The following is a 24,525-nucleotide window of genomic DNA, read 5'->3' on the forward strand; positions in this document are numbered from 1 at the left end:
TTCATTGGTTTCACGTTTGTTTTTTTCGTTTTCCAATTCCGTATTTAAGAGAAAAGATCTGCTGGTAAGAGAACAAAGAAATTTCTTGAAATGTTGTGTCATCTGCTTGAAAAAGTACAAAAGGTTGGAAATAAAACACAAACTTCACTACCGACGATGAAAGGAGAAAAGCTCTCTCATATGAAGAGTAAAAGATTGTGCAAAAGAGGAGAGAGTTTAACCAGATGATAGAGGCAGTTTAAGGAAATCAGAGTAAGAATGTTCAGTAGTAGATTCATTGTTAATTTATTGAAGACTATTAAGAAGTATAGATGAAGAAAAGAAGCAGTCATACAAAATGAACATGTTGAGGGTAGTTTATAAGACGTTTACTCTCAGGAGGAAGCAATTAATTTGATTCAGAATAGAATGGTGACATCAGACAAAATAGTATTGTTATAAGGAGACAAAGCCAAAAGAAAAGACTTGTCAATAGAAGTAACTTTTGCAAAGTTTTTAGTGGTAAATGTTTACATACTTTGAGAACTTAGACTTTCATTAATGAAGAAAGCTACTTACAAGAGAACAAATTAGTGCATACATTTGATGAATGTGGCCAATGTTATGAGGTGAAAGATGGTGGTCCAATTGCAAAAGAGGTGATGGATGGTACCTAGAAACGTACATGAAGTCATAGCTGAAGAAGTACAGCGAAGATGTAGACAGGCCCCCGTATATAAATAAAACCAACAGTGTTTATAGTGTTGAACAGTAATTTAATGGTATGTTGGGAAATGTCCTACATATCTTTCCCTGCAGGAGTACAAAACAGAAAATAGCTATGTTGCACATATTATATACATGCAAAGGTCAAATAAAGACTGCCAAAGCACTTTTCAGCATTTTAGAAAGTTAACTGTTCACCACTCTGAAATGGTACAATCGCACCGGAAAGCTTAAAAAAAACAATTAATAAACTTACTAACCATCTTTCCTAGATAAAGGATATAGACATGCTTGTAAAAAGAAATCACGCATGGCCAATCATTAATGGATTTAAGGGAAAAAAGGTTCAAGAATATCTTGAAACATCATGGTCTAAGAAAAACAAACACATCTTTATCAATGCTAGATTTGGTTGTCTGCCAGGATTATGTCACTTACCTCCATGGAAGAAAACAGAGGAGGATAAACTATGCAGGCTAAGCAAATCTGGACAAGAAAACATTACATATTTATTGTGTCTTTTCCTGGATTTGGAATATGAAAGAAAGTTCATTCTTAAGAGACTATTCAATAATCATGGGGTAAGGACATGTAGGCAAGACCTGATAGCATGTTTAAATTCTGAAGACTTATTAATGAATTCTGCATTTATAAAATTTGTATGTGCTGTTGGGAAAAAGTTGGAGGTTTTTATCTGATTCGCTAACGGATTGTGCTAATATATATTATATATAATCAAGTTTTTGTAAATATAAACCTTATATGATTGATTGTTTTATAACTTTTTAACATTGATGATATTTTAGCTATTTTTGTAAGATTTTAATTAATTAAACAAAATAAATAAACTTTAACTTTAAACTTGAACTTGAAACTTGAACTTGAACACACTGAAATGCGAAAAGTAGTTACGATGCTTTATTATGTTAAAAAGCACTGTGCCTTGTTGAGGAGAAATTAATTGAGTGATTTTGCAAGGTACAGTACCAGAAGTACAAGAAGTTTGTGATGATGTTCAGTTTGATTTCTTTGGTCCTGAAGAGCAGTGTAGAGAAAAGAAGGACATCATATCTGCAGCAGCACTAGAGCAAGAGACAGGTATTACTGTTGATAACTTCAAGAAGAGATTACAAAGTTTAACAGTGTTTCTTCAGAGATGGCAAACTTCGTTTGTATTTGTTATAGATGCGCTCACTACAAAAGTCAAACTTGGAATGGTGATTTGTATTTAAAAAGTGAAAGAGAAAACAATGATAAGTGGTGAGAATTTATAACTAATTTATTTATAGAGAAACGTTTTGACAGTTCCATTCAACAAATGTATATAAGTACTATTGTAGTAAGAGAGAGTATAATAAAATGCCAGCTAGACACCTTTTTACCCTTAGCGACAGGTGAACATGCAGAGCATTATCTTGGTACTCTTCTCGCCAAAAGAAATTTGTTACTTCACCAAGAGGAGGATTACGTGTATTGCATCATCGCTTGAAACCTGTGGTTAAAATATCTGCAAATGTTTGCAGGGTCCAGCATAGTTCTCCTGGTATTTTTAGATTGATGTATTTTATGTTAGAGGTTGCGTCTCAAAGGAAATCAAGCAGGTCATCCCATGTATACTATGCATGACATTGTTCTGCATTCTGTCCATCAATTGTTCTATTTGCATTTGTCACCCAGAGTGGAACGGGTATGCCCAGACGTGGGTCTCCTGCTCTCCATGCCACTGGAGTCAAGCTATCCTGACTGATGAGGGCTGACATTCTGAAACTGGTCCTAGGATACTTATTTCCAGTTCAGGGAGGACCTGGCCTGGCAGTTCGGGCTGGACTGTTCCCATTGGGTGCAGGGTCAAGACTAATTTGCATATGGCTGGGTCCAAACTGGAATGGCGCGCAAAAAAGATGGATTTTTTTTCCGGGCGTGGCCAGGGGCCAAAGCAAATGGCCGCCTATTTACGGAGCTCCGCAAGAGCCTACCATGTCCCCGGCCTAAATCCGTAAAGAACACACCCGGAGACCGAGCAGCATCGTCCCCTTAGGGTCCGGTCGCCGAGGGAGTCCCGGGGGTGCTTTTCCGGTCTCCCGGCTCCCTCCGGGGCCGGAGATCGGGTGCCCGGGAGTGGGGCTCGCGCGCGGCTCTGCTGGCTGGTGGTGGCGCGGCCCCGGCCCAGGAGGCGGTGGCAGAGTCCTGCCTTCATCCTGAGGACTCAGGGAGGCCCAGTTGACATCGGTGTAAGTAAGCAGGCCGAGGTGGGGGCTGACATTGAGGCAGCGTATACAGGGAGGCAAGGCGCCCTGCTGCAAGGAGTGTCTGGTGGGCCACGGAGGAGGCGGCCGCACAGAGTATTCACTTGAGCCCTACCTGGGCTGCTTCTTGGGCCGCTCATGCTTGGCTGCTGCACCCGTGGGCGGCGTGCGGATCAACTATGAGGCCTAAGGGAAATGCCACCTCCCAGACCTCTAAAATCGACAAATATGCGGTGCCGCTAGGACAAAGCCAGGGGGTGCGGCTGCTGACGAGCTGGCGGGGCAAAAAGAGCCGTCCCTGACCTCATTAATGTCAGCAATCCAGACGCTGGGCACCACCCTGCAGACCAAAATGGACAAGATCTCCATAGAGGTAAATCTCCTTCGCGCCAACCTGGGGAAGACCACGGAAAGATCGAAAGCTAACGAGTCAGAGATCAAGATGCTCCAAACCACCTCAAAAACACTTCAAAAAAGGGTGAGTGAACTCGTTCATGAACACCGCCAGATGGCCCTCAGGTTGGAGGATCAGGAAGGACGGGCCCGGCGGAGTAACATACGCGTGGTGGGTGTGCCTGAAGGAACGGAGGGGCCGAGCGTGGAGCTGTTCCTTTAAGACCTGGTCCTCACCCACCTAAAGCTCAAACGCCTGTCCAACATCTTCGCAGTGGAGCGAGCGCACCAGGCGCCGGTTCCCAAACCCAAGCCGGGGGCCCCGCCTAGGTCAATTATAGCGAAAATTCGGAACTATAGGGACCGGGACGCCATCCTCCAGGCGGCACGACAAAATGGCGATCTGCAGCTCGAAGGAACCACGATCCGTTTTTTCCCCGACTTCACGTTGCAGGTCCAACAGGAAAGACGCTCCTTTATGGGTGTCAAGGCTGCACTCCGGGAGCGGGGCATCAAATACATGATGTTTTTTCCAGCGAAATAAAAAATTATCGCAGGCGGTAAGTACCTGTTCTTCACCTCGCCGGCGGAGGTCCAAAGCTGGCTGGACAGTGAGCCAACACTCGAGCAGGCACGACAGAAGAACGACTCCTGGAGGGAGAGCTGGGTGGCTTCGCCGGGATCCACGGCTGATAGATCGGAAGTCGATGTCCTGAGCCAGCGATCGTGGCGGTCCAGGTCGGCTAGCCTCAAATGGGGGTCCCACTGAAACAATACAAGCTGCTGAGGATGAGGTGCTGCGGACTGAGGACCTGACAGAACTGTAACGTATAAAAGAACTGGGGGGTTACTGCTGAGCAATTCTGCTGATGGGTGCCACGTTTCCTTCCATGACACTTCTCTGTATGCTCACCGGTGTCCGGGGGACTTTTGCCGAATGTGGAACACTTTAGGGGGGCAGGCTTAGGCTCTGGTTGGAACTGGGTTCGGCACACTTCCCCTACAGGAGTTTCTGCGGGAGGGGTTCATCCCTATATCCCGGGTTGGGGTTGGGCGATAGGCGCTCTGCTAATTGGGGTTGCAGGCAGTTTGAAGCCCTTAGAGCAGGTAGCAGGGTGGGGGGAGTTGTGGTTTGGGGGGTGGCAGGCTTCGGGATGGGGAGGAGGGGTGGGGATTTTGGGGGAGAGGGGTTCTGGAGAGGGAAAGGGGGGGATGGTAGGGTTAAGTTGTGTGTGGTCACTTGTTACTGATGATACTTTGACTGTGTGCTGTACCTGGGGCTACAGGGCTGTTAGTGCGGCTCAACGTAATTACTACTATGAGGTGGAATAAAAGCCTCAGAGTTCTGAGCTGGAAGGTCAACAGTCTGGGGGAAAAACTGAAGAGAACTATGGTGTTGCAATTCATTAAACGACAAAGGCCTTATGTAGTGCCTCTACAAGAGACCTACCTGATGGGGAATAATTGCCATGCACTCAATAGGTGGGGTTACTCCCTAGCAGTCCACGCTGGTTTTACGTCAGGGTCCCGCGGGGTCGGGGTGCTGATACACTGTACTTTCCCCCTTGTCGTAGACCACACAGAAGCTGACCCCCTCGGGCGCTATGCTGTTGTTTCCGGTAAGTGGGAGGGACGCAGGCTCAATCTAGTCACCCCCTACATCCCACCTGGGCTTCAGACACAATCTTACCAAGAGCTGGGCAAACTACTCCTCTCCCTCCCTGATGGGCAGCTCCCGGTGTGGGGGATCTCAATGCTGTGGTTTCGGGTCGATTGGACAGACACCCACCCAGAGACATACCACCCGGCCACATGTGGTTAACTGATTTTATGAACACGTTTGGCCTCACAGTTGTGTGGCGCCTCCTGCACCCCGGAGACACCCAGTACATTTTCTTCTCTGGACCACACCGTACATTCTCCTGCATCGACTATATTCTAGCGCCACTATAACAGGACACCATCATTCGCGAAGCTACACATCTGGCCAGGGGTATCTCGGACCACTCCCCATTGTTGGTGCACCTCACTATTGGGGACAGGCAGGAGGGTACTATAGCACCGATAAGCGCCTGGTACCTCCGAAATGAGGACATGTAGAAGAAACTAGAAGTGGCAATGGAGCGATATTTCAAACCAACAAGGGCACAGTCGACTCCTCAGTAGTCCTCTGGGAGGCCTTTAAGGCAGTGTTACGGGGAGAGGCCCTCTCAGTGATTGCTGGCCACCGTAAGGAGCGTAAGGCACAACTGGTTAAGGTGGAGGGAAAACTCCGCGACCTTGAGGCGACGGTGCAATCTGACTGGGACCCAGAGGTGACTCACTGAATGCAACTCAAAGGGGAGGAGTACAAGGCCCTGGCCACAGATGCCGCCAAACACCTTGTTAGAGACAGGGAGGGCAGAATATGTGATCAGGGGGACAAGGCGGGCAAACTATTTGCATGGCTAGATAAAAAATAGCAGCTACAAAAGGTGGTGGTGGAGTTGAAGACTGAGTCCGGGGAGGTTGTCTCTGAACCTCGCAAAATTGTCGGGGAGTTTGCCCGGCACTATCAGAGGGTGTACAGCAGAGGGTCTGACCGGTCAGAGGAGGACTCCGTCGACATGTTGGCGAATATTCGCCTGCCAACCCTCTCAGAGGTAGAGCGGGATGCCCTGGAGTGACCTCTCACATCGGAGGAGCTAGGCCGCGCTATCAGGGACCTCCATCCGGGGAAAGCCCTTGGCCCCAACAGGTTACCAATCGAATTATACAAGCCTAAACTTGACGACCTTAGCCCATACATAAAAAGTATGTTTGAAGAAAGCAGGGAGATGGGCAGGCTGCCGAGAGATCAGCGTATAGCCACTATTGTGGCCATTCCAAAAGAGGGCAAACCAAAAAAAGCTTGTGCCTCCTATAGGCCCATATCACTGCTGAATACAGAACCCAGGATTCTTGCCAAGGTCTTGGCCAACAGGCTTAAACCAGTTTTGTCCACTTTGGTCCATCCGGACCAATCGGGCTTTATGCCCCACCGCAATACAGCACTAAACCTCCGAAGACTTCACGGAGTGCTGGGGCAATGTCACACAATTCAGGAAGAGGCGGTTGTGGTATCACTGGACACCGCAATGGCACTCGATACGCTAGAATGGCCATATATGATGGCGGTCCTCCAGGAAATGGGCTTTAGGCCTGAGTTCATCCATTGGGTCTGCCTCCTCTACGCAGAGCCTCTGGCGCAGGTAGTGGTCAACAACAAGGTCTCAGATGTCTTTGCCCTGGAAAGGGGAACACGCCAGGGGTGCCCTCTTTCGCCCCTGCTACTCGCTCTGTCCTTAGAGCTGCTCGTGGCCTGGATCAGACAGGATGTCTTGATCAGAAGGCTCAGGTGGGCCAACGGCTGGGAGGACAGAATCTCGCTTTACGCGGACGATATCCTTCTGTACCTCGCCAGTCCCCGTAAGTCCCTTACAGTAGCGATGGATATTTTTACCAGTTTTGGCAAAAACTCGGGGTACAGTATTAACTGGGCCAAGTCTATACTATATGTGCTGCAGGGTGATCAACCAGTGATCCCCCGGAATTGCCCGCTAACGATTGCCCCGGAGGGATGTAAATACCTTGGGGTTTTTTATCTCTAGGGACAATACGATTCGGTATGAGAGGAACCTCCTTCCGCTTTTACAATGCTTCAAGAAGGATTCATCCTCCTGGCAGAAGCTCCCCCTGTCCCTATTGGGCAGACAGCGATGTAGGTAGCCAAATACCGGTCGGTAACTGTCGATTTGAAGATGGAGATGTAGGGGCATGTTAAAATACAGAATCTGTAATTTTACCGATTCTGTAAAATACCGAATCAGTAAAATTACCAATTCTGTATTTTGACATGTAGTAGCACTTAAAGCAGTGCTACAGGGGTTTATGAAGTCGTTATTTACCACCAACTAGAAGTTGGTGGTAAATAATGAAAAACCCTTTCAAAAGCATCCTGGACGTTCAGAGGTACTATTGGGATGCACACCTGGTGTCCATCAATCAGGGTACGTACTGTGATGGCAACAACCCGGGGTACACAATGGACCGGTGACTGTTACCAGGCGGAAACTACGAAGCGGCACTATACTCCAAACCAGGCAGATACCCAATAACCGGACCCACTAAACATTCAGTTCAGATATGGCACACAGCACAGCGACAGTTGGAGTGGGCAGACACTCTCACTATGGCCACTCCACTATGGGCCTCCAAAAGGTTGGGAACCCCGGGCCGCACCAAGGGGTTCCACAAATGGGACCTAATCGGGATCTCTTGCATAAAGGACCTGTGGGGTTGGGAAGGGGTGGTCTCCTTTGTATCACTCCAACACAGTTATGAGCTAGCCCAAACAGAGTATTTCCGCTACATCCAGGTTAGGCACTCCCTGCAGTCCAATATTCCCTCAGGTATGATGCCCCCGCCTTCATCCCCCTTAGAAGACAGGTTACTCGACGGTCATCTCCCTGAGCACGCCATCTCCCTCACATACAAAAAGAATATTAACAACTCCCCTGATCTCCTGCAAAACCTCAAAGGGAAGTGGGAGGCTGACGGGCTCTAAATAGACGAGGAGGAATGGAGGTCAGCATTAGCCTCCGCTAGAGAGATCACAATATCGGCACGATTCAGCCTCATCCAGCTGAAAATCCTTTATACAAACTGAATGGATAGTAGTGTTCCCAAAGGAAATGTCCGCACTATTCTATAGACCACAAATATGTATGTTCAAGTAGTACACGAAAAGTAAGAAGGAGAGCATTAGAAACAATAAAAATTTCTTGGGTGCTAAAGAAATTCAATGCACCCACTATCCAGAGGTGCTACAGGCTGACACAAAGAGTGCCTGCCAAAATTAATCTAAAGAAGGAAATTCTAATTACAGCACTCCAAATAAGTAAGTATCAGTAGTAGGCTCTAGTATATAGCCCACAACACCAACAATTAGTTCAAATAATTGTTGAATGCTAAACAAACAACCACAAAAAACAGTTTTTTATAGTAAGGGATCAACAGTTATCAAGCCAATTCAATTCGGAGTCCAAGTCTGTGATCTTCAATCATTTCTTTATTCAAATTTCATAAAAGATTCTCCCAGCATGTTATTCGCCAACACGTGTTCGTCTCACACTGAGACTTTATCAAGGCTGGAAATATTAAATACAAACATTTAGATGACACAAATATGACATTATTTACATAATAAAAAGAGCGCATAAAAAGTGCTGCGTGTAAAGCATATACACAATACTAGTGCATTGCAACAATAAATGACAACTCAAGCAAATCAAAGGAGGAACAACCTACATACATATTATACCAACGTAGACAAATCAAACATGAAAATAGGACAAACTATAATCTGATACACAGGGCCTGTATGCTAAGAAACATTATTTCTAGAATATGTTGAAGGCCCTGGTTAAACGATGAATCATAAAAAAGAAGAAATGAAATCCCTACCATAGATAGTGTAGGAATTTCATGTTGTTAATAGTGGATGTTTCAACGCACACTGCTACCATCCAAAGATGGAAAACCTTAAGAAAGAAATGTTCAGTATTAACATGGGGGCTCTATGAATAAAGTGCGCATCAGAAATCATATATAATCAGATATTACAAAACAACAGATGTAAAGATGAGCCAAAAAACAAAGTGAAAACGTGATAACCAGAAATTACGTCATAATATACAAAGGTCAACAGGTAGGCGGGGCTGCAAAGGAACATGGGTAGGCATGCAAGGAGGACTATCAAGGCGTGTAATTGGGGCAAGGATTAATATACTAATTGCCACGGTCAAACAGAACAAAACGTCACAATAATATTATGGATCTCACCATATACTGAAGGCAGCGTAGTTCCTAGTGCATCCCAACGTGATATTCGTTTGGAAAATGAGGACGAACTACAGCATCTATTAATATTCAAAGATGTGACCGAAATGACCCCAATTCTAAATGTATAAAAATAGGGGGGAAAAAAGCATATTACAGAATCAGTCACATAGCGCAAAAAATTACCGGGTCTCATGCATAAAAGGGACATAACCATAGTATATTGAACAGTTAGTAAATAACTATTCATACCAAAGAAAACACTCAACATATGTGCATAGGAAACGAATAAAATAACTGCAATCTTAGAGGCAAGAGATTGTAAGCGTCGAAAGTAAGACACAGGAACACAAACAGTATCAAGTCAAAGTACTGGACTATAAAAACTGTAAACTATCCAAAAATACCCGTGTTGTAAGTGGTACCAAACACATAAATTCAACACGGGTAGCCCAGTATGCCACACGAATAAGAGGTACCGTTTTATTTGCACTGGGCATGTCTGTATTAAAACATGACCCTTGCATATAATCACAGAAAGTGATGTGCCTATGTATCATACACAACACTGCCAAGGTATACATGTACGAGCAGTAATAACATATAAAATGTTACATGCATATAAAAGCGAAGCGTGGTGTGCCTGTGCACCAAACACGGCACTAACAACGTTTAAATATAGAGGAGGTACTCACATCTAGAATTAGTGCAAGGCGGGTTGTTAGAGTGGGTCCTTAGTGACAAGACATGTTCGATAAGTAGCAGAACACTATATACGGTTTAAGTAGAGGCTTTGTGTGCAACCATGATAAGTTGCAGTCTAAGGAACGGAAAAATAAAAAGGAAACGTATTATTAGAATGCGAGGCAACAGCGATAGCTGCCTCCCCCACAAAACTATAGCGCATACAGACCATCCTCCTAGCGACGCTTACCAGAATAAAAGCCGATGTTGTGTCCAAATGTCACTGCCCGCCACAACAAGCAGTCCTGCTGTGTGGACGCCATTATATATACATCGCGCACCAAGAAGTGTACAAGAAACCATGTGACGCGGAAGTCAAGCTGCTATCATCAAAATAAACAATGGACTCAGAAAGGAATTCCTAATAATCCCCGGTGGGGAGTAGTGGCCATATTGAAACATAGTGAACCGTTCAACATTAGAACGGCAGACTATGAGTATCGAACGGAAGCACAAGTGCACCGGGGGCACAAAATGTTAAGAAAGAACACTAATGGTGCAAGTTCTAAATACAATAGATAATCCCTATCACAAACCCGGGGAGAAAATAATTATACTATCTTAGGGTTCTATCCCTACAGATTTGAAAGAGGATGATTTAATAATTAGACAAAATATCGCAAGAGGAATCGAAACATGAAATAAAATAATAACTGTTATGCACACGTAGATGTATGTAATATGTACAGTAGTGCCTCAAGCACATGAACAAAATGCGCCCTAGAATTGTAATCACTACCCATCTGTGAGCATTAAACACATCTTATTGCTAAAATACAGAAAAGGCATAGTTATATTACCTATTTCTTATACACAAGATAAACAGAAGACAGGTAATTAGCATATACAGCAAAAAAGATGTATAAACATATTACAGCAATACATGACATCAATATAGCCGGAAAACGGGTATACACCTTGTTAATCTTTCAGAAATACATGAAGTTCTCGGTCTACATTCAAACCCCTGTCTACAGCCCTCAATTTGATTAACCATTGGGATTCTAATCTTCTTAGATTGCTTACTCTATCCCCTCCTCTTGGATTGGCCTTGGCCACATCAATACCATGAAATTTAACTGCAATTATTTCTGACCCAACATGTGCCGTGTTGTAGTGGACAGCTAGAGGATAGCTAGCATTGTTATTACGGATAGCACGTATGTGTTCTTGAATTCTCTCTTTCAGAGGTCTAATCGAGCTCCCCACATATATCTGTCCACAGTGACAGACAATACAATAAACAGTGAACTTAGTATTGCAGTTAATAAATTGATTGATGTGGTACATTTGCTTGGTGTTGTATGTAAAGGTTTTCTTTTTGTCATCAGCGAATTGACAAATGCAACATTGAGTACATTTATAAAAGCCTTTGGGCTTAATAGCCATCCATGCGTTAGCGGGGACTGGGAGGGCATTTGTAATTACAACAGAGGGACTTATAAGGTTTCTAAGACTTTTACCCCTCTTATAAGTGATTTTAGGTTTTGTAGTCACATGTGTCACAAGATCAGGATCCAGTTTGAGGATCTTCCAGTGTTTGATAAGGGTCTTGAATATCTGGTTGCTGTATGCGTTAAACTGGGTAATGAATGATACCTTATCATCCTTATCGGAGGGTTTCTTATTCTTCCGCTTAAGGGTTTCTGATCTTGGTATTTTATTAATTCGATTGTGTGCTCTGTCTAGTGTGGGCTTGTCATATCCTCTTACCAAAAAACGGTCCTTAAGATTAGTTATCTCATTTTGAAAGTCATTTTCAGTGCTGCAATTGCGGCGTATTCTGGTCATTTCGCCGAATGGAATGGCTGTAATTTGAGAGATGGGATGGGCACTGCTGGCGTGCAAAACTGAGTTGCACGCGGTTACTTTTCTATATAATTTACTTTCAAGTTTTTCATTGCCAACATATAGAGTGGTATCCAAGAAGTCAACATTGTTTCTGCTGTGGTTGGAAGTAAAGCTAAGATTGTATGTGTTGGTATTGATGTACGTAACGAACTCATTAAGTGAAACTTCATCACCTGCCCATATTAAGAAAATATCATCTATAAACCGACACCACAATATGATGCGGTTAGACAATTCCGTTGGGCCATGTCTCCATATATGGAACTCTTCAAAGAATCCCATATAGATGTTAGCAAAGGAAGGTGAAAATTTCGCCCCCATTGCTACACCTGAATGTTGATGGTACCATATATCATTGTGAACAAAGAAATTGTTGTTTAAGGCAAAAAGAGTAAGTTCAAGTACCATCTGGGTGTGCTGATATAAGGTAGCATCTCTTTTAGATAAATAGAAGGTTAAGGCTTCCATACCTTTGTTAACTGGGATGCTTGTATATAAAGCACATACATCAAGTGTTACCAACAAAACATCATCAACCCATGCTAAATTCTCCAATTTATTGAGTAGATCTTTAGTATCCTCTATAAAGGAGGGAAGATTACGCACAATGGGCTGTATAATGATGTCTATATATTCCGAGATGTTTTCTGTTGTACTGCCAATACCAGATATAATCGGCCTTCCAGGGGGCTTGGTGATACTTTTATGAACCTTTGGTAGTATGTATATATATGCAGCCATTGGACTCGGATTATAAAGATATTTGAGTTCTAAGTCGGAAAGTACACCTGCACTATGCCAATATCTTAACATTCTATCCAAACATTGGTTGACTTGTTGGGTTGGATTATGATCAATTTTGGTGTATGAATTGGCATCCATCAAGAGTCTGTCAATTTCTTCCAAATAGTCAGTTTTATTGAGTAGGACTATGTTTCCCCCTTTATCGGCTTCCTTTAGGACCATATCCTTGTTATTTGTTATTTGTTTGAGGGCTAATCTTTCAGATACACTCAAATTATCATTTTTGGCAATATAGGCCCATTTGAACTTATCTTCAATTTGTATAGGTCTTCAGTAACTGCTTTGAAAAAACAATCTATAAGATTATCAGGAGGGAGCTGGGGAACAAAATTAGATTTATTTCTAAGTCCACTGACTGTTTGTAAATTGCTCTCAATACCCAACTCTTCCATCAATTCTTCCATACCTGGGGGATTTTCTATACTGTCATCGAGTCCTAATAGTATTTGCACATTCTGTATGTCACTAATGGATTGACCACTCTTGGCCACTGTGTATATAGGTACAGTAGACAGTTTTTTGTTGGTTTCAAAGAATTTCTTTAATTTAAGTTTGCGTGTGAACTTAAATAAATCAACATGTAAAGCAACAAAATCAGGTTTAGTAAGTGGACAAAACCCAAGACCCTTTTTCAGTAGATCCACCTCAGCATTATTTAATACATTGGAAGATAAATTGATGATACCAACATCATTAGTCGTGATAGAACAATTCACATTTTGATCATTTTTAGCAATATCATGTGAGGTGTCTATTTCTTCTGTACACGGGATGCTGATCTCGTTACTCTTTTGCTTTCGTCTATTCCTGTTTTTTCTCCCACCCCTCCTTGTTCTCTTCCTCCTGTGTTCTCCCGGTTGTACGATGTTTTGGTTCCCTTGCGGAATCTTTCTAGTTCTAATACAAAAGCAGAACCAGTGCCAGTTTTATCAGAAGCCAGGGTGGTTAGTGAAGATTCACTTCTGTTTTCACTGATCCCACTAGCGCAACTTGATAGATCAGAATCACTGGCTGATGTAATCGTGTCTGATTTCTTATTGAGAAGAGTGGCTATACCTCCTCTAGGTTTAACTTCATCAAATATTTTTGCGAATGTAAAGATTCTCCCATTACGGTAATCATTTTCGTCCCTTTTGAGCTTTCTGATTTTCTTGTCTCTAATGTAATTTTGATGTCCAGTCAATACATCCTTTAGGATTTTAAAGTTCTTGTCTGAAATCTCTGGTAGATTGAGCAACTTAATCTCTTCTTCTATTGACTCAATTGCAGTCAATAGTTTGGCTCTTTTGCGTTCAGCATGGCGAATGAGGATATCTATCATCCTGAATGAGGAACCAGATATTAAATGTTCCCATTCACTAAGTAGGTCGGGATCAAGGTCCTCAAAGGTTGGAAATATTATGACACGTAGTCCTCTACGGATTTGCTTGAGTTCCAAGTATTTTTTTTAAGTGGTCAGGTCCCACCAACGGGAAAGTTCCGCTTTACGCAGTCTTTCCAATTTGACAAATAGTTGTTTAAGACCAACTGGTTTGTTTTCTGTAACTAATGTGGGTTTAGACTGGATCCCCTTATCAGTGAAAATATCATTGAAAAGTTTGTCCCTATCATCAGAGAAATTAGCCATATTTATCTCTGGAGCATGGGTTCACTAATTGACAGAAAACTAAAATATTTCTTCTGGAAAGTAATCTTAACCAGATCGCGTGTACAGAAAAGATAGAAGTGCAGGACTCACTTACTGAATTATACAAACTGAATGGATAGTAGTGTTCCCAAAGGAAATGTCCGCACTATTCTATAGACCACAAATATGTATGTTCAAGTAGTACACGAAAAGTAAGAAGGAGAGCATTAGAAACAATAAAAATGTCTTGGGTGCTAAAGAAATTCAACGCACCCACTATCCAGAGGTGCTACAGGCTGACACAAAGAGTGCCTGCCAAAATTAATCTAAAAAGGAAATTCTAATTACAGCACTCCAAATAAGTAAGTATCAGTAGTAGGCTCTAGTATATAGCCCACAACACCAACAATTAGTTCAAACAATTGTTGAATGCTAAACAAACAACCACAAAAAACAGTTTTTTATAGTAAGGGATCAACAGTTATCAAGCCAATTCAATTCGGAGTCCAAGTCTGTGATCTTCAATCATTTCTTTATTCAAATTTCATAAAAGATTCTCCCAGCATGTTATTCGCCAACACGTGTTTCGTCTCACACTGAGACTTTATCAAGGCTGGAAATATTAAATACAAACATTTAGATGACACAAATATGACATTATTTACATAATAAAAAGAGAGCATAAAAAGTGCTGCGTGTAAAGCATATACACAATATTAGTGCATTGCACTAAATAAATGACAACTCAAGCAAATCAAAGGAGGAACAACCTACATACATATTATACCAACTTAGACAAATCAAACATGAAAATAGGACAAACTATAATCTGATACACAGGGCCTGTATGCTAAGAAACATTATTTCTAGAATATGTTGAAGGCCCTGGTTAAACGATGAATCATAAAAAAGAAGAAATGAAATCCCTACCATAGATAGTGTAGGAATTTCGTGTTGTTAATAGTGGATCTTTCAACGCACACTGCTACCATCCAAAGATGGAAAACCTTAAGAAAGAAATGTTCAGAATTAACATGGGGGCTCTATGAATAAAGTGCGCATCAGAAATCATATATAATTAGATATTACAAAACAACAGATGTAAAGATGAGCCAAAAAACAAAGTGAAAACGTGATAACCAGAAATGACGTCATAATATACAAAGGTCAACAGGTAGGCGGGGCTGCAAAGGAACATGGGTAGGCATGCAAGGAGGACTATCAAGGCGTGTAATTGGGGCAAGGATTAATATACTAATTGCCACGGTCAAAACAGAACAAAACGTCACAATAATATTATGGATCTCACCATATACTGAAGGCAGCATAGTTCCTAGTGCATCCCAACGTGATATTCGTTTGGAAAATAAGGACGAACTACAGCATCTATTAATATTCAAAGATGTGACCAAAATGACCCCAATTCTAAATGTATAAAAATTGGGGGGGGAAAAAGCATATTACAGAATCAGTCACATAGCGCAAAAAATGACCGGGTCTCATGCATAAAAGGGACATAACCATAGTATATTGAACAGTTAGTAAATAACTATTCATACCAAAGAAAACACTCAACATATGTGCATAGTAAACGAATAAAATAACTGCAATCTTAGAGGCAAGAGATTGTAAGCGTCGAAAGTAAGACACAGGAACACAAACAGTATCAAGTCAAAGTACTGGACTATAAAAACTGTAAACTATCCAAAAATACCCGTGTTGTAAGTGGTACCAAACACATAAATTCAACACGGGTAGCCCATGTATGCCACACGAATAAGAGGTACCGTTTTATTTGCACTGGGCATGTCTGTATTAAAACATGACCCTTGCATATAATCACAGAAAGTGATGTGCCTATGTATCATACACAACACTGCCAAGGTATACATGTACGAGCAGTAATAACATATAAAATGTTACATGCATATAAAAGCGAAGCGTGGTGTGCCTGTGCACCAAACACGGCACTAACAACGTTTAAATATAGAGGAGGTACTCACATCTAGAATTAGTGCAAGGCGGGTTGTTAGAGTGGGTCCTTAGTGACAAGACATGTTCGATAAGTAGCAGAACATTATATACGGTTTAAGTAGAGGCTTTGTGTGCAACCATGATAAGTTGCAGTCTAAGGAACGGAAAAATAAAAAGGAAACGTATTATTAGAATGCGAGGCAACAGCGATAGCTGCCTCCCCCACAAAACTATAGCGCATACAGACCATCCTCCTAGCGACGCTTACCAGAATAAAAGCCGATGTTGTGTCCAAATGTCACTGCCCGCCACAACAAGCAGTCCTGCTGTGTGGACGCCATTATATATACATCGCGCACCAAGAAGTGCACAAGAAACCATGTGACGCGGAAGTCAAGCTGCTATCATCAAAATAAACAATGGACTCAGAAAGGAATTCCTAATTATCCCCGGTGGGGAGTAGTGGCCATATTGAAACATAGTGAACCGTTCAACATTAGAACGGCAGACTATGAGTATCGAACGGAAGCACAAGTGCACCGGGGGCACAAAATGTTAAGAAAGAACACTAATGGTGCAAGTTCTAAATACAATAGATAATCCCTATCACAAACCCGGGGAGAAATTAATTATACTATCTTAGGGTTCTATCCCTACGGATTTGAAAGAGGATGATTTAATAATTAGACAAAATATCGCAAGAGGAATCGAAACATGAAATAAAATAATAACTGTTATGCACACGTAGACGTATGTAATATGTACAGTAGTGCCTCAAGCACATGAACAAAATGCGCCCTAGAATTGTAATCACTACCCATCTGTGAGCATTAAACACATCTTATTGCTAAAATACAGAAAAGGCATAGTTATATTACCTATTTCTTATACACAAGATAAACAGAAGACAGCATATACAGCAAAAAAGATGTATAAACATATTACAGCAATACATGACATCAATATAGCCGGAAAACGGGTATACACCTTGTTAATCTTTAAGAAATACATGAAGTTCTCGGTCTACATTCAAACCCCTGTCTACAGCCCTCAATTCGATTAACCATTGGGATTCTAATCTTCTTAGATTGCTTACTCTATCCCCTCCTCTTGGATTGGCCCTGGCCACATCAATACCATGAAATTGAACTGCAATTATTTCTGACCCAACATGTGCCGTGTTGTAGTGGACAGCTAGAGGATAGCTAGCATTGTTATTACGGATAGCACGTATGTGTTCTTGAATTCTCTCTTTCAGAGGTCTAATCGAGCTCCCCACATATATCTGTCCACAGTGACAGACAATACAATAAACAGTGAACTTAGTATTGCAGTTAATAAATTGATTGATGTGGTACATTTGCTTGGTGTTGTATGTAAAGGTTTTCTTTTTGTCATCAGCGAATTCCTTCACAGAGTCTATAACTCAGGAACGAGGTTGCAACTGATGGGCCACAGCTTGGATGGGCTCTGTAGGAGAGGGTGTGGAAACAGTAGAACCTTCTTCACATGCTGTGGGAGTGTTCGGTTCTCCAGGTATATTGGCGTCGTGTCCATCAATGCATGTGGGGGGTGTGGGAGGTGGAGCTTAGAGTTGAGGCAAAGAAATGTCTGTTAAGCATCTGGGAGCCCACCGACTTGTCACCCCGAGGGAAGCTCTGGCCCACGCTGGGCTTTGCAAAGAGAAACATCGCTAGGCTCTGGGGGGCAGTGGAACACCCTAAACTGGCCGCGTGGCAGACAGACATGGACTGGTGTATGCTCCAGGAGAGGACTGTGTATATAGCCAGAGGGTGTCCACGAAAGTGGGGAGAAGTGTGGTCAAGATGGAACGAATATAGGGGGTACATATGCGAGCCTCCCCAGGTTACGCCCCATGTTTTTTCAATATTGGCATTGAGGTTTGGAGCAACATTATCCTATTCTTATCTAATTGCCCCTTCCAAGACAGTTTGCTATCCAGGGTAATTCCTAAGTAGTTAAAACTTTCCACATATTCCAATTTTATGTGGTTTAAAACTAAACTCTTCTTGAATGATTTATGTGGGTTTATTGACATATATTTGGTTTTACTTGAATTGATTTCAAGGCCCTTCATAGTGCAATAAGTATTACAAGAATCCACTAGGCATTCCAATCCCTTGGGAGTTTGCGAAAGTAAGATTGTATCATCAGCAAATAATAATGCTGAGATAACTTCGCCCCCAAGTTGTGGAGAATCATGTTTGCAACTTTCTAGGTATTTGGGGATATCGTTTACATACAGTGAGAAGTGTGTGGGTGCCAACATGCACCCCTGTCGCACACCCCTTCTCACTGGTGAGGCTGAAATCAATTTATCAGGTTCAGGTTCAGGGCAAACATTAAATTAGTCTAAATTACTTTTTACCAGCTTCTTCAGAAATACTGAGGCATTAACTCCTGATCATTTTTGGCTGATACCATTCTTTTTTGCAATCGCAACTGAGGAGGACATCTGATACACCGCCTGTTGCTGAGTTGGCAAATCCATTGTACGAATTAGTGGAATATTATCACTATGGAAAACTGTACTGAGGGTTAATTCACCAGATAGACTGTCACTGTTGCAAGACATAAGAATATGATCAATCCTTGAGAAGCCTCTATTCCCATACAAAGTTTGTATCTGGGTTCCCCCATTCTGCTTCATTATATCAATATTTTATTACCTACTAGCGGTCGCCAGTAGGTAGTCATAGTTAAACCGTATTTTACATAGGAATTTATTTTTCTGATTTGCTAATAACTTTAGCGTCGTTTGATTAATCTTTCTGAAATTCTCAAAAAAAGTCTATCCAGGTCAGCTCCTATTCTGAAAGTTTGGGGGGGATTTGACAAGCGGGGGATGAGAAAAAAAAGGCAACACCAAAACTAATTTTCTCCATGTTAATTTCCATAGAAAAATTTGTGACAAGCTATAGTCTGCTGGACAGAATTACCCCAAATTTGGCAGAAAGGTAGAGCTTGGTACAGAAAGCGATCTTTTTTTAAATGGTGTAAATCCATTCAGTAGTTTTTGAGAAATTAAAAAAAAAGAGTGAGAAAATGATTTTCCCGTAGGAAACTTTGTTCAAGACAACAGCTGAAACTACTAAACGGAATTACTCCAAATTTGGCAGAAATGTAGTGCGTGTGTGAGAAAGTGACCTTTTTAAAAATTGTGTAAATCTGTTTAGTAGTTGCTGAGAAATTAGAGAAATAAAAGTGTCAATATTTGGGCAGAGTCTAAGTCACATGTGGGAGCTTCACTGTGATTGCCTGCCACCACTCCAAACCAGGAAGTGTTGCCAGCCATCTTGTGGCTTGGTAGAAGCGAGTCACCAGAAAACTGAGAAACAAAGGTATAAAACAAGAGATGGGGACAGGGTAGATACCCTCTGACCCCCTAGGCCAGTTCAGGGGGACCCAGAAGGACTCTCAGGGCCAAGTAAATGAATTAAAAAAAAGAAAAACATCGGCACAATTGGTGCAGGGGTTGCGGGTTCCTGTGTTTTATTTTACTGAGGCCTCTGGGTGGGCTAGATCTCTGGGGTATTGGATAAAAAAATAATAGGGGGGGCTCGCTTGGGCCCCCACAGTCCCGGGGCTTCACTTATGTTGAGAGGGGGCGTTCAGTAGCCTGTGGAAATAGATCCCGGGGGTATTTGTTAAAAGAATATCAGCGGGGGCTCGCTGGGGCCCGCACTCTTGTGGCTTCCCTCATGTTGGGAGGGGTGTGCAGTAGGCTGTTGAAATTATATTAGGAAAACAACAATGCACCGTATTGCGGCCTTTCTTTAATATAATATGGAATAATGTTTATTTATTATGCAGTGTTCACTTTGTTACGGATAGAGTCACTTTGTTACAGGAAATGTATTAATATGTGGGAGGGCGTGTTCGGTATGTGTGTGCCAAACAAAATTAACCTTTAATTGCTTGAGGTGTTCCAACAACAATCTTAATGTTCATTGGGTGGGAACCATTGAAAGTAGAAGTGTTTCCTGCCATTCACTTTCTCCTCCACAGAGTAGCAAGGACATCTAATTGGTTCACACATTGTAAGGAGGACCTTCCTGAGCTTAATGTTGATTGGTTGCGAACTACTGAAAGTCGAAGTGTTGCTAGGTATTCCCTTCTCCTCTGCAGAGTAGGAGGGACATCTGATTGGCTGATGTGTTCTAAGGAGGAGCTTCCAGAGCTTCATGTTGATTGGTTGTGAACTATGGAAAGTAGAAGTGTTGCCAACCATTTTCTCACTCTCCGCGGAGTAGGAGGGACATCTGATTGACTGATATGTTCTAAGGAGGAGCGTCCAGAGCTTAATGTTGATTGGTTGCAAACTATTGAAAGTAGAAGTGTTGGCCGCCATTCACTTGCACTCCGCGGAGAAGGAGGGACATCTGATTGAATGACGTGTTCCAAGCGGGACCTTCCAAAGCTTAATGTTCACTGGCTGTGAAGCATTAAAAGTAGAAGTGTTGGCAGCCATTCCCTCTGGTGAACAACATAGACATTTTATTTGCTAAAGTGTTCCAGGCACGAGTTTGCTCCATATTGGGTGGGAACGGTTCACTGTTGTCAGTTATTTTGTGACGCACTTCCATAGGCGTATGTGAATAAAAGTAGTAGAGGGGAGGGTAGGAACACTATTAACTCTGTACAGTGGTCACAAGGTGATGGACAGGAATTTTGAAGGTAAAAAGTGTTTTTATATATTTTAATGGCTATTTATTTAATTGCTGTGAGGTGTACAATTCACCGCGGAAAAATAACAGTGTCTTGCGGTCTTCTTTTTATCAAGTTTGCGGGTGGGGTACTTCCCAGGAGCTCTATTTACTTATAACGTGGTGTTTACTTTTCTGACTGATAAGTGTGGTTGTGCAGCAAAAATTTTTGTCTAGGTGTGAAACAGTTTTTATTTGGCAATTACAAATAAACTTTCTTAGGAAACTGACGCCGTATATATCAAAGGGGTGACAAATATAAATCGGATTTCATTAATTATCAGTTAAGCGTGTCAACAGCCTCCGTTTTTCTGCTATAGTTTGTAAAAGTGTTGCCCCATATTCTTGATAATATAAGAGGGCATTAGTCACTTTTAGATAAAGTAGAATAAAAGTGCTACAACAAACAACCCCGCACTACATTATTTGAGGTCAGGAACAAGTAAAAAACTGTTAAACACGAATGACTTCATATTAGATAGAACTATATGCATTATCATTTTTCAAATTTGTATTTTGTAGAATTTGTGAACGTTCTGTGGTAGTGCTTAGAGATCACACACTGTTCCGCTAACAAATCACATACTCATTTAAGAATATATAGGATAGTACTATTATAATAAACAGTACTGGTCCTATCTATTCCATAGGGAGAAGGTGAATAGTAACCGCAAGTGAGAAAAGTAGAAATTACAAAATATCATTGTGCTTCTGTTGCATCCCTTTTTGTGACGTATGAGCGGTGTAAAACATGCCTCCTGTTGCACCCTATTTACAAAGTACCGCATCTAAGCAAATGCGTCACTTTGTAAACCGCTGCGCTACATTATACCTGCTTCAGGTATAATGTATGCAGGGTGGGCGTTCCCACGTAAGTAAGCCTGGTAGAAGTGACGCAGTGAAATCTATGAGATTTCACTGCACCACTTCTAGGGTGCAAATGCATCAATATCTTACACTTGCCTCACAGCAGGCATAAGACTGATGCAGGACAAGCCCCATGTGAAAGGACACATTGCTGGAGTTGCGTAACTTTTGTGACGCACTCCAGCAATGCGCCACTTTTGCGCCTACAGATACGTCAGAAATACTGACGTATCTGTAACTCCTTGCGACATGATGCGCCATATAGTAAATATGATGCATCCATCATGTCGCAAGGAGGGCGCACTGAGAAGTGACGCATCGCTGCTTTCACGCAGCGATGCGTCACTTCTCATAAATGAGGCCCGTAGGGTTTATCAACTATTTAAAGTAACAAAGTATGTATGAAAGCTACATTTTTTTAGACTGCAATTTCTTAAAATATGCTCACTGAAAAAAAATATCTGATCAAGTAAGATATAAAGGTTGGTAAGCTGTATTAGAAGTGGCGCTGACAAATCTCCTTATTCCTCTTCTGTAACAATCGGACAGTCTATTACAATATAACTAATGACATCATTGTTACACAAAAAAGAAAAGGAAAAATAAAGTTATGAATAGAACAGAAGATTCATAACGAAATACTTTCGAGTGTTAATCATTTTCTGAGCTTCTTTCCTCCGAGACGTCGAAAAGTTTGATGTTTGTAGCGAAAGGCCATAAACTCCTTTGAGATCATTGTACTGTGAAAATTATAATATACACATATTCAAAATATATGATAAAAAAAGGGTGGAACATACTAAAAGCCAGAAGCTGGTGACTTTGCTTATATATCTTTACTCCTTGTGCCGATGGGTCATAAACTGCTCTGAGATCACCATGACGGTTCATAATATAATATGCATATTAAGAGTATATGATCCCAAGGGGAAAACAGACTAGCAACTGGAAGGTGGTGACGTTGATTGTAAATGTTTCAAGTTTGTGCCAACAGGTCACCAACACCTCTGAGGTCAAGTACAGTGTCAATATTATAATATACAAAGTCGCAGTTTATGAGCTCAAAGGAGCCAGAAAAGGAGCAATATTTACTGTAATCTGTTTCTGAAAACAAGCTGATGACGTTACAGAAAAAAAGCCAAAAACATGCAATAACATTTTTATCTACATATAAATGTTTAAATATTAACAAATAGCTATGTATTATAAATATCTACTATGCCATAATAAAACAACTTACAATGCCAGAATATGTTTTCTTGATGCAAAAAAAGAAAACAACGCTAGAAAATGGAACCTGCGTCACAAAATGGACATCGAGAAATAATTTGCGAAAGCGAAACTAATTGCACAACGGGTGTGGTTTATATAGTTTTTTGTTATTGAGTAGTCTCTGGAAGGAAGATGCGGCTCCGCCCCATTAGATGTCATGTTTTACAGTTTGACTATTTAACTTGTGCACGTGTTGGGAAAAGTTACAAACTATGAATCTGTAAAAGTTTTATTTCCCATCGTATAAGGTCCTTAATATCTACTTATGTTAGAGAGTTTAAAAAGTGTTACCCTGTAAACTGTGTCATTTGCTTTCGCCTGATTAAAAACATCTAAATCAGAGAGATAAAAAAATATCGTTCACAATAGAAGAAAAAAAAAAGATGTTAATAGTTGTCATTACTATGCTGTTAAATTAAAAAAATGGCAGCATTTTTAAAGCGTAACGCTATCCCCGGAAAGGTGTGCCGGCGCTCGGGGCATTGGGAAGATTAAGCAAGGTATTACCCACAATGAGATAGTGGTGAGCTAAGATGCTGCTGGAGTCGGGAATTGAACTGTGAACGCTGTTGTTTGAAGTCAGGTATTATAAGTGCTGCGTCATACTTTTACTACACTTATATGTTAATTACTGCTAAATATGTTGAAAACCTTGTTAAATTATAAGTAGGGCTCCTTGTTTTATTTTGTTACTGATTTTTACAGATAAATACAGACAGAAATGTATTTATTTTTCTTTCTTTATTTATTTTAAAATGTGGATAAAAACGGAAATTGGGTTCTTTTTTTAGCAATTCTAAATGCTGTCAATGATGAGTACCAGGCCAATATATGTGTGTTTCTAAAAGTAAAATGGTTAAAACAATACAAGTATTTTAGTAAAGAGCTTTAAAGAGCAATATATATCCTCATATAAGAAAACATGCACATTTTAATATAAAGGTTGTGTATAGCTTATCATCTAAGAGTGTTTATATGACTGAAAACGGTCAGACCTTCAGGCATCGGTGCATATTTATCAGACAAATAAATGTGGAAATATACTAATTTCAGATTAATTTTTTACAAAATCCAAAATATACATGGGTAAATGCGGATACAATAAAAAAAAATATATGGATAAATACAGACGGAAATGCCCCAAAAATGAATACCATAAAACCAGGAGCCATAATTATAAGTTACTAGCTTACCCGTTGCGCGATCTCCGAAGAAAGCAAATTCAAGGAAACTTGTTATGATAACATTCAAATTACATTGTGTCATTTTTATTGAAACGTATTCATTTTAATATGGAAAACATTTCAAAGTGTCGTTTTAATTCTATTTATTTATTCGAGTACTTGTGGATACACAATTTTTTTTCTTCTGTCTGGTGCGTACATCAGTTTTTGAAAGATTATGAAGGCCCTGAGGGGGCCGATATTTAAAAAAATGTTATGTCAGAAACCTTCGC

The sequence above is a fragment of the Lissotriton helveticus genome, chromosome 4_1, assembly GCF_964261635.1.
Source record: "Lissotriton helveticus chromosome 4_1, aLisHel1.1, whole genome shotgun sequence".
Taxonomy (NCBI): domain Eukaryota; kingdom Metazoa; phylum Chordata; class Amphibia; order Caudata; family Salamandridae; genus Lissotriton; species Lissotriton helveticus.